The sequence below is a fragment of the Sinohyriopsis cumingii genome, chromosome 9, assembly GCF_028554795.1.
Source record: "Sinohyriopsis cumingii isolate HCF-2022 chromosome 9, ASM2855479v2, whole genome shotgun sequence".
NCBI classification, from domain to species: domain Eukaryota; kingdom Metazoa; phylum Mollusca; class Bivalvia; order Unionida; family Unionidae; genus Sinohyriopsis; species Sinohyriopsis cumingii.
The window spans coordinates 101,285,715-101,295,681 of record NC_142969.1 but is presented as its reverse complement, the minus strand read 5'-3'; the positions used below and the strand labels follow the sequence as shown (position 1 = coordinate 101,295,681).

At 34.0% G+C, this 9,967-nt stretch overlaps 1 protein-coding gene across 1 annotated transcript in view; it reads left to right on the top strand.

Annotated features, from left to right (window-relative positions):
• The first annotated feature begins 8,502 nt into the window (after positions 1-8,502).
• LOC149792347 (FMRFamide receptor-like) overlaps positions 8,503-9,967 on the top strand; it is a 66,062-nt gene continuing 64,597 nt past the window's right edge. Inside the window, exon 1 of the mRNA XM_089970922.1 lies at positions 8,503-8,634. The gene's annotated coding sequence lies outside the window, so the exon portion shown is untranslated. The remainder of the gene's footprint in view (positions 8,635-9,967) is intronic.

Below are 9,967 nucleotides of genomic sequence, written 5' to 3'. Positions count from 1 at the left end.
TGATCTAAACTCAACATATTAACCAAAGGTAGTTAAATTGTGAAAGGCATATCACCGTGATTTGTTAATGATGTACTGGTGTCGTACTAACTGAGACGTTTAGTTTGATGATTCTAAGGTAAACTGAGCTTGAAAAATAATGTTAAAATACATAATTTATCTAAATGAATGAAACCTGAAATATGTGTAGCAGTGACATACTTTTAAAATTAGGGTATGAATATATATCGGTAAGGGGTAGAGTAGAAGAACTCTTCTCTATAATATATTTCATTGCAACCAGTAGATGAAGTTCATGTTTATTTCCAGCAAATACTGTTTTGAGGAGATTAAATAAATATCGTTGGATTGTAAAGAAGAAGATGACCATGCACTGTAATCAAATAATAATAACACAGATACAAAAGATTAAAAAAAATGTTGAAGATCATAAAACTACGTATCATTAATTTTTTTTAATTATTTTTTTTTTGGGGGGGGGTAGTTGCTGCTGTGTAATCTACTCATAAACCTTAATATAACGATGGATAAAGTACTGTTGAACTCTGGAAAACACTGTCAGCTGTCGAAATATGGTAGACAAAGATAAACATATAGGGTTGCTCTAGTTCTTTCTACAATATAGGAATGAATTCACATATGTTAAAGTTCTACATCATTATGACTACAGGTAACTAGAGGACAGAAACAAAAACTTTATCTTTTTCGAGCCATGAACATAAATCCTCTTTTAATATACCAACTTATTATTTTTATTGATATAATTAATAACAAACAAAAACTATTTCTTATGTAACGGCACAGTCTCAACAGAGCTGAGCTATGTAGCTTTGTTAATTTTTACGTTTTATAAACACTTTCCAGGACCACTGAGTGATTGTAACAAAAATGTTTCAGTGCAGAGTATCAAAAGCCCTAGTTGGTGTAAATCATGTTACATTTTCACTAAATAAATAATACAAGGAGGCTGGAGCTTGCATATCGATTGAACAATGAAAGTACTGCATGAAGCTCTCTCTAGCCAAATCTAAAACGGATGACGCCGACTCGTGAGTACTGTGTCTCACTTTCCACTAATGTGGGCTAGACATAAATTGCGACATATGTAAGTGGTCTGAGTGATTTAGGTTTGCCCTTTAACATCGAAACAAACATGAAGAGGTCAAACTAGGTCAACAAAACTACAGTGACTTAAATCATATCAATTATGGTATCATACGTGCACACAATCCATGTAAATTGAGTGATAACAGTACTGGCCAGTTTGAATAATAATAATAATAATAATAAAATAATAAACTTTCTTTAACGAGGATAACACATTTGGTCATGACTGACCCATCTACCATGTGGTCCTCAATTATTGGAATTAACTATGTTAATTTAAAAGAAATATAAAAAAATTACAAGACCATTCACATAATCAGGTCGCACACTCATTCCTACATATTGAACACGAACGACTATGTGTGGATATGTAGGGAAATACATACACATATGAACAATATTCTATACACAGGTACATACATTTCAGCATAAGTCTTAGGTATTATATTTATCGAATAAGATCTGGACATATTATTTACGGATCTAATGATCAAGTTTTCTATTCAGAGCCTTTAGTATGTCCTTCCAGCTGGTCAAGAAAGAATTTCTTTGATGATATTTTAAAAGAAGCAAGGGAATTTGAATTACGTATCCTCATTGGTAAGGAATTCCATACAGTAGGTGCTGATACAGTACATGAGCTTTTGTAATGATTGGTTTTCGACCACGGAATATGGAGATCGTTGTTAGTCGTCGATCGGAGATTACTCTCAGTATTCGATGATTTTAGTTCAGTTATGTTCGAGATATAATCTGGAGAAAGACCGTTTAAAGACTTAACACAACTTAAGATATGACTTGGTCGGGTAGTATAATTAACCGTACAAACAACCTGGTGTCGGTTAGTGATATGCGACGTAAAACAGGCAAATGAGTTTGGAGAAAATACTTGTAGGATGAAACTTATTTAATGAGCACCGAATGGTCAATCAAACTCGAATGCTTTGATCAGTGAAGATTGCGCCAGTAAGTTCGCTTGATTCTACTGCTAGTAGCCATTGGTCTATAAGTTTTGTCAATGCAGTTTGACATAAATGATTCTGTCGAAAACCTAACTGTGATTTTTGAAGGAATTTATTTTTCTCAAGATATCTGAAAATATGCTTGCTGACATGTTTTTCGACAATGTTGGAAAGTACAGATACAACAGATATGGGTCGATAGTTGGATGGGTCATTTTTTTACATTGCCCTTATAAATTGCGAATACTTTTGCTAACTTTTACGACTCCGGGAATTTACGGGAAGTGATACTACAGTTAATTATTTCTTTCAACGACTTTGATATCGGTAAAGCCGACATTTTCAGATTTCTTTTTTTTTTTTTTTCGGGGGGGGGGGTGTGAATTCCATCTAGACCAGCTGATTCGTTTGTGTCAAATTTATTGAGAATATCAAGTGTCATTTATTGTTATTAGGGGCATGTTGAAACTAACATGATCATGTACAATTTTATTAATAAATTTAGTAAGTTTGTCTAAACTGAGCTCTGTAAGATTAGACTTGCACAAAGACCTGCTGATACTCAAATAATGTAAGGAATATTAAAACATCGATAGAACAAGTTGACAATTATTGATAGCTACCATGCGATTAAAAAAGCAGCACAAAACGTGAATTCAAAATATGTGTGTGTTTGTGAGAGAGAGAGAGAGAGAGAGAGAGAGAGAGAGAGAGAGAGAGAGATTTGGATTTGTGGCGTACCTTTAACAATTTTCCAGTCACATCGCTACGATGTCTGCTTTGTGGTAGTTATTAGTGATGTATAGCACTGGGGCTTTAAAACATGTTGTTTCAACTTGAGTTTTGAACGTGTGATATTTATTTACTATTGATTGCTTGATTGCGAACTAAGTTTTACAAAAGGTCTTGTTCATCCAAGAGGTCTAACAAGACAGGTTGTTCGCTCTGAAAAGACTTCGTTCACGGTACCATCGTTAGAGTGTAAAATGAACACATACATGCTACCTAGAGGAAAACAATGTTTTTTATAGAAATTTTTTATGGAAATGAAATTTTCGAAAAAAAATGAAGAAGCTCAACTGTCAGAATGTCAACTTTAATCCGGAAGAAGTTTTAAAAAATACTAATAAATAAAATGTTTAGCATGAGAACATCATCCATGATTTATCCCTAGATAAGTAACAAAATGACTGCAAGATCAAAAATTGGAGGTGCAATACCTAACGGACTAGCATTTACATGAAACAACTTTCTGTTCTTTGTTCTTTGCGGATTCGATAACAAACAAATTAGACACGAAAATGTCACATTATAATGACATACAAATACTTGAGAGCTCAATAAAGACCGTGCAAAGACATCAGATCACTTAAACAAGGTTCGGTGACTGTCTTTAAACAAGCCGTGTTGCATCTCTAGCCACTGCACCTTGGGCACAGATGCATCTACAAACCCAGAAAATAAGGGTAAACGTGAAAACCTAATCGTATGGATTCACACTAAACTTGAGGTAATCAAACAAACACGAGTACATATACATTGTTATGTGGTCCCTCCATTGCTGACATGTTTTTCTAGCTGGTCGTGCTTATACAGTACACTACATGAAGCACTGTATGACAAGGCTCTGCGTCAAGTCATTTGGTACAAAGCTAATACAAGCAAGACCAATGTAGAGGGTCTTCTGGAAAGGATCGGTATGCAACGCTTTTCAATAACAAAGCAGCGCAAATACAGACAAAATACTAATGCGGCGCTAATTTGTCGCAAACTTTGGAAGCAAGTAAATGATTACTTTCCCAAATTTAAACTTAAGCTGCTGGCAATTGGTTGTTGAAGCTACACGTGCTCGGAATAATCGACGGGTTCTATAGATGATTCATGGTTATGACTGTTTCTGTTCAGACCAAATATCATAGACTGTACTATGCGAAATTCACTAGCACAAAAGGAGAGAAACTTCTGAAACATCTTTACTAAAAGAGAGTTCCGACTAAAAACGATTGAGGTTTTTCTTTCAACGTCAGGCCTACTTTGTCATTTTAGATAACTTGTAAATGGTAGAGTATCAAGTTAAATAGTTGCGTTGTTCCAGTTATACAGACCGAGTACAGTTTCAATATTAAAAACTACAAAAGCTCGTTTCGTGGATTTTGTATCAAATTAGTGATGAAGAATGTTTTCTTTATACAGTAAGTTTCACCGAACCATCTAATTAATCTTCAGCATATGCCTTTTTTTCATTTGCATGCTTCTTGAAACACTTGTAAAGGGCGCTCACGGTACAATTGACGCACGTAACTAGGAAGTTATATTTAAAGGTAATCTGATGCTTGACCTCAAATACCCCTCCCCCACCCCGCTGTGCCTTTTGAAGCTGAGTTAGTATAACGCGCCTATATAGAGGTACATATACTTCCTGTTTCAAGTATTCACGATGCACTGATTGGACAGCAATAGTCATACAGATGAAGTTAGGGCCATCTGCGAATTACATCTCTGTTTCTAAATACGACCCCACTTGTGATTAAGATGCCGTATTTCTAAACTGGGTGTGCATTTGAATTCGTTATGTATGATGAAACAAACATAAGAGGGAACAAAAGCAATGTTTCTGCATTTCAAATTAAAATAAGATCTGTTAAAGGCAAAACAGAGAATAAATGTATGATACAAAGTCATGCAAACACAAGCACACATAAATTACACGCATAAACAATAAATATTTTACTTTTGGCATATAGAAAAAAGAACTATCAAGATTTTGTTTATAAATCTAAAATGTAACGGAAAAGAACAAAGAGCAGTATCCTGCCAAAGGACATAACGAGGAAACTTACAAGCCTTGGTCTGGGAATCGAACCCGGCGCTCCTGCACAGGAGTGCAGCATACTAGCCTTGACCTCTTCAGTATCTTTGTAGAAAAAAAAAAAACAAGTTTGGATTTAAACTAGAAGCACAATAGTGTTCTACTCTTTGGTGTTATTTAATTACCTGCTTGATTCCGAGGAATAAATCGCATTCAGCTTTCATTCTAGTCTTTACATCTCAAAACATAATTTTTAAAGATATGAAAGTATCTATATAATATCTTTATTACAATTCTATCTGCGATATACATGCATGGATGTTATCTGAAATCACAGGAAAATATAAGAAAATTTACTTCGATTTAATTTGTGTTTGCTCACCAGGCATCTTACAGGATGCAGAGAAGAATCATGGGTGCGAGTAGTGTAGTATTGTGAATTAAATCCCAATAAGTCCTGTAAATTCTATCACATGTCCAAATGTATGAAATTCTAACTGAATTGTAGTGGTATTTCAAATATATTCCAATATTGAATGTGCTGATGTGTCTGCAATCTTGAACGTGCTAATGTGCCAATATACTGGAGTGTGGCGATGTGCTAACATTTTTTTGATGTATATTCCTAAATGTCTTTGTCATAATTCACTCTAACAAGACCATTTTTGAGCACTTTGTAATTCCAGTGAGTGATAATTTGAATAAATTAATCAACCCAAATAAACAACTGAAGACAACAATAATAATTATTCTGATTCAGATGATAAGGCAAGAGGGAGCAATTTCTCAATAAAGCAGCATCATATAAAAAGCTAGGTCACAATAACTCAGCCAGGATGTAGGAAGACTCCTGTTCAAGGTTATCAACAAGTTTAGGAATGTCCAAGTAAAAAACTATGTCCTAGACTCCGATTCAAATAAACATGTTTACCTCCAGATATAATAATCTGAATATTTAACCTAGACTTCTAGAGAAATAATAACGATGTATTATATTGATTACAATTAAAAATGTCACTAGTCAGGTAGACCAAGAACTTGATCTTGGTTAAGGTCAGTTACAAGATACAGATAAAACAAAACACATAATCAATAAGAAAAGCCAACAAATAATACAAATTAAATACAACTAACAAACTAACAACCGACAGTGAAAGGTAAAGGCTTGCGCTTTACACCACTCGGCCACTCCGGGCCCCTAGAGATATGCGATATATATATATATATATATATATATATATATATATATATATATATATATATATATATATATATATATATATATATATATAGATATAGATATATATATATATATATATATATATATATATGCATTTGATGCTTGCATTAAAAACAAAACTAAAATGAAGTGATGATTACTAAAATTGAGGCTCACAGTCGCTGCTCAGACACGTAAGGTAAAGAAAAACAATTTCATTTAGGATAAACGTTGCTGCAGCACAGGGAAAAAGATTTAAAGAACCATCGGTGACAAAACTCTTGATATATATATATATATATATATATATATATATATATATATATATATATATATATATATATATATATATATATATATATATATATATATATATATATATATATATGTATATATATATATGTATATATATATGTATATATATATGTGTATATATATATATATATATATATATATATATATATATATATATATATATATATATATATATATATATATATATATATATATATATATATATATATATATATATATATACGCATTACGAAATATACCAGAGGCAAGTATACTTCATTTTGCAGGATACCGAAGTACTCATTACCGTTGATATTATCTCCCACTTAACTCTATAATGATGTCAAACTTATACGTAAATATAATGCATGTCTTGTGTTCCCTTCATTATCCTCACACTGACGTAAATATAATGTAATAAACTATACAGTTCTCGGTATGACTGGCCATAAAGTGTCGTGTTTGTCAATTATTTAAGTCTTGGATGGTTTTCTTGTTATTTTATCTAATTATTCAGTGAAATATTGAAAGCAGTATATCTTGAATAGGGACTAGCCAATTGCTTTGCATATTTCTTTTAATTATAGGATAGAATATACGAAAACACAGAATTTTTTTTCCAGTTAAGTTATTTACGTTTCTGAAATGGCTAGCGTCAAAAAGAAAACAACCGGAAATATCTGGATTTGAAAGTAAAGAAGTACATATTCACTTAAACGTATCCCTTTCTGAAGATGACTTCCATTATAGATGATACATTATAACAAAACCGCCTTTATTAAATTTCTTTTCTTTAAATATATTATTAGAAAATCAGGAATCGTTTTGAATAGATCCACTTAGAAATAATCTCATAAGATTAGGAATATTTCGATATATTCTTATTTTAAACCGACAATGATGTTTCTTCTTTTCCTTCTCTTTTAGGCTGCCGTTTTGTATCTCCCCCCCCCAAAAAAAAAAATTACGACAACGTTATTGTTAAAATTTTGTACTGAACGAGTGCGATAGAAATTTGTAAATTCTTGTTTTGTTTCCGTATTGTCATGTCTACACCAGCTATTTCAAAATATTTTCTTTTCGCAAATCAAACTAAGCAACAAAATGTATGTATACATGCATGCATGCAGGTAGGTAGGTAGGTAGATATGTGTTTGTGTGTGTGTGTGTTTGTATGTGTGTGTGTGTATGGATAGCTTTAATAGTTCATATATCGATTGCTTTAATAATTGTAAATATCGATAGTTAAATAGTCTTGATTTGATTGCTTTAATAGTTTTAGTGTGTGTGTGTGTGTGTGTGTGCGTGTGTGTGTGTGTGTGCGTGTGTGTGTGTGTGTGTGTGTGTGTGTGTGATTTGGATTTTTAACGTAGCTTTAAAAAAAAATCAGCCATATCGCTCGCTACAATGTCTGTAGTGTCGTAGTTTATAGTGATGCCTAGCACTGGGGCATCATGCCGCAGACCTGTAGCATGATGTCCCACCCAGTCACATTATCCTGACACCAGACCGACCAGTCCTAACACTAACCTCTTAATGCTGAGCGCCAAGCGAGGTATATGTTAGTACCATTTTTGTAAGTCTTTGGATCGAACCCACAACCTCCCGCATCTGAGTCGGACGCTCTAACCACTAGGCCACCGGAGCGGTCTTAATAATTGTAGCAAAGAAGCTATATCGCATAAGTTTCCTGATCATTTAACTTGGCCTCATAAGTTCCTCTGTTGTCAGTTTCGGACGCTCTAACCACTAGGCCACCGGAGCGGTCATAATAATTGTAGCAAAGAAGCTATATCGTATAAGTTTCCTGATCATTTAACTGGGCCTCATAAGTTCCTCTGTTGTAAGTTCCTCTACTGTAAGCGTTTCCAATGCATAATCTTAACTGTCTAACGGTAAATAAAACTTATTCTAGGAAATGTTCCGGTTAATTCACGCTAATGTTTTTACGGTGCGGGGGAACACGCCAGCTCCCCACCCAACCCCAAACCATCACCACCACCACTTGACTCCTCATTCGCTCTTGAAGTACTATTAAGAGCTTATTCAAACGAGTAACACGTGATACATCTGTCACATGCACCTATCAAAGTCTATACACAATGATTAATAAATAATCATAATTGTGAGTCGGCATGCCCTTACAGCAGGTTCTGATACTAGAATATAACCACCAAGCTGCAGGTGACGCACGTTGATATTAGAGTGAATAGCATCTGGCCGGAAAGGCTTTGTAAACAGCGGTAAGTTGTTGACATTCATGGCTTGTTTTTTTTTTCAGATAATTATTTTATCCTCTTCTATCTCGTCTAATTACAATTAAAGAAAATGATGGAATTAAAAGAGCTTATCGACTAGAGTAAATGTGTGTTGACGTAAGTTAAATGGTTTCTGAATGGTTCTAAACAGCCAGAGATTTAAGTGGTTACTGATTCTAAAGATGTATTTTCAGTATATGTATGTATATTATTTTCAGTTGGTACCGCTCCTAAGGTCTTGAAATGCATGGTACATTATTCTAGCACAAAATTTGCATATTATAAACGAGAGGGTTAAAATGTGATTTCTTTACTTGCACGCTGCATGTTACTGAGAAAAACGTTTCTAAATCCAATTTTGAGTAATTAGCGACGAAGCAGTGACATCTGTTTTGTCTAGTTTTTCTTTCAAAACTGTTCAGTATCAGTGAGGGAACAAAATCCATTTCGGTTGCATTAGACTGTGGTAAACTCATTTGTTTTCAGCATCAGCCATTGGGTTATATCTCGTGCTCTTCATTATCAGCCACTGGGTTATATCTCGTGCTCTTCATTATCAGCCACTGGGTTATATCTCGTGCTCTTCATTATCAGCCACTGGGTTATATCTTGTGCTTTATCAGCCATTGGGCTATATCTCGTGCTTTTCATAACTTAAAATTCCCAGGAAATTTGTTTGGCACATGCCACTATTTTTTGATGCAAAAGGTAAAACTGATATCCAATAAAACTGATTCGGATTTATGGTCAAAGTGTGCTCATAACATCCATTAGATTGCAGGAAGTTGCATATTATCTAAATCTTTAGTTGGACCTTCTATATCAACCCATGCTGACTCGGGGATGTCGAACATACACGATTTGTTCTCCTGCGTGTCGCAAAGGGTGACTGCTTGAGGCAGAAGCTTTGTGGTAAACGCGCTGCACTCGCGACGAAAAGACTGAAAGACCGTGTGGTCGAATCTCTTTGGAACGCACTGGTAGAATACCTTATGGACGTGAAAGATCGTTACACTTGCAAGAAGGATGCCATACAATTCTACGACATCTTGACAACTTTATTTCTTTAAGAAACTTTTATTTCATCTTTGACTGAATAAATAACGTATTGCCCTTAAGATATAAAACTTTTCTAAGTGCAAATGAATTTAACTTTTTATTAAAAGAACATGGAGTTTCTAATTCATTTTGTGCGATACCTAACATGTTGTCCTCTTTGGTAGATAATCAAAAAAGAATGTAAAATTTGAACGGTTCGCATATAGTTTGTTTCGTTAAAATGAAATTTAACAGGAGAATAATTAAAAAGGTTTTCGCA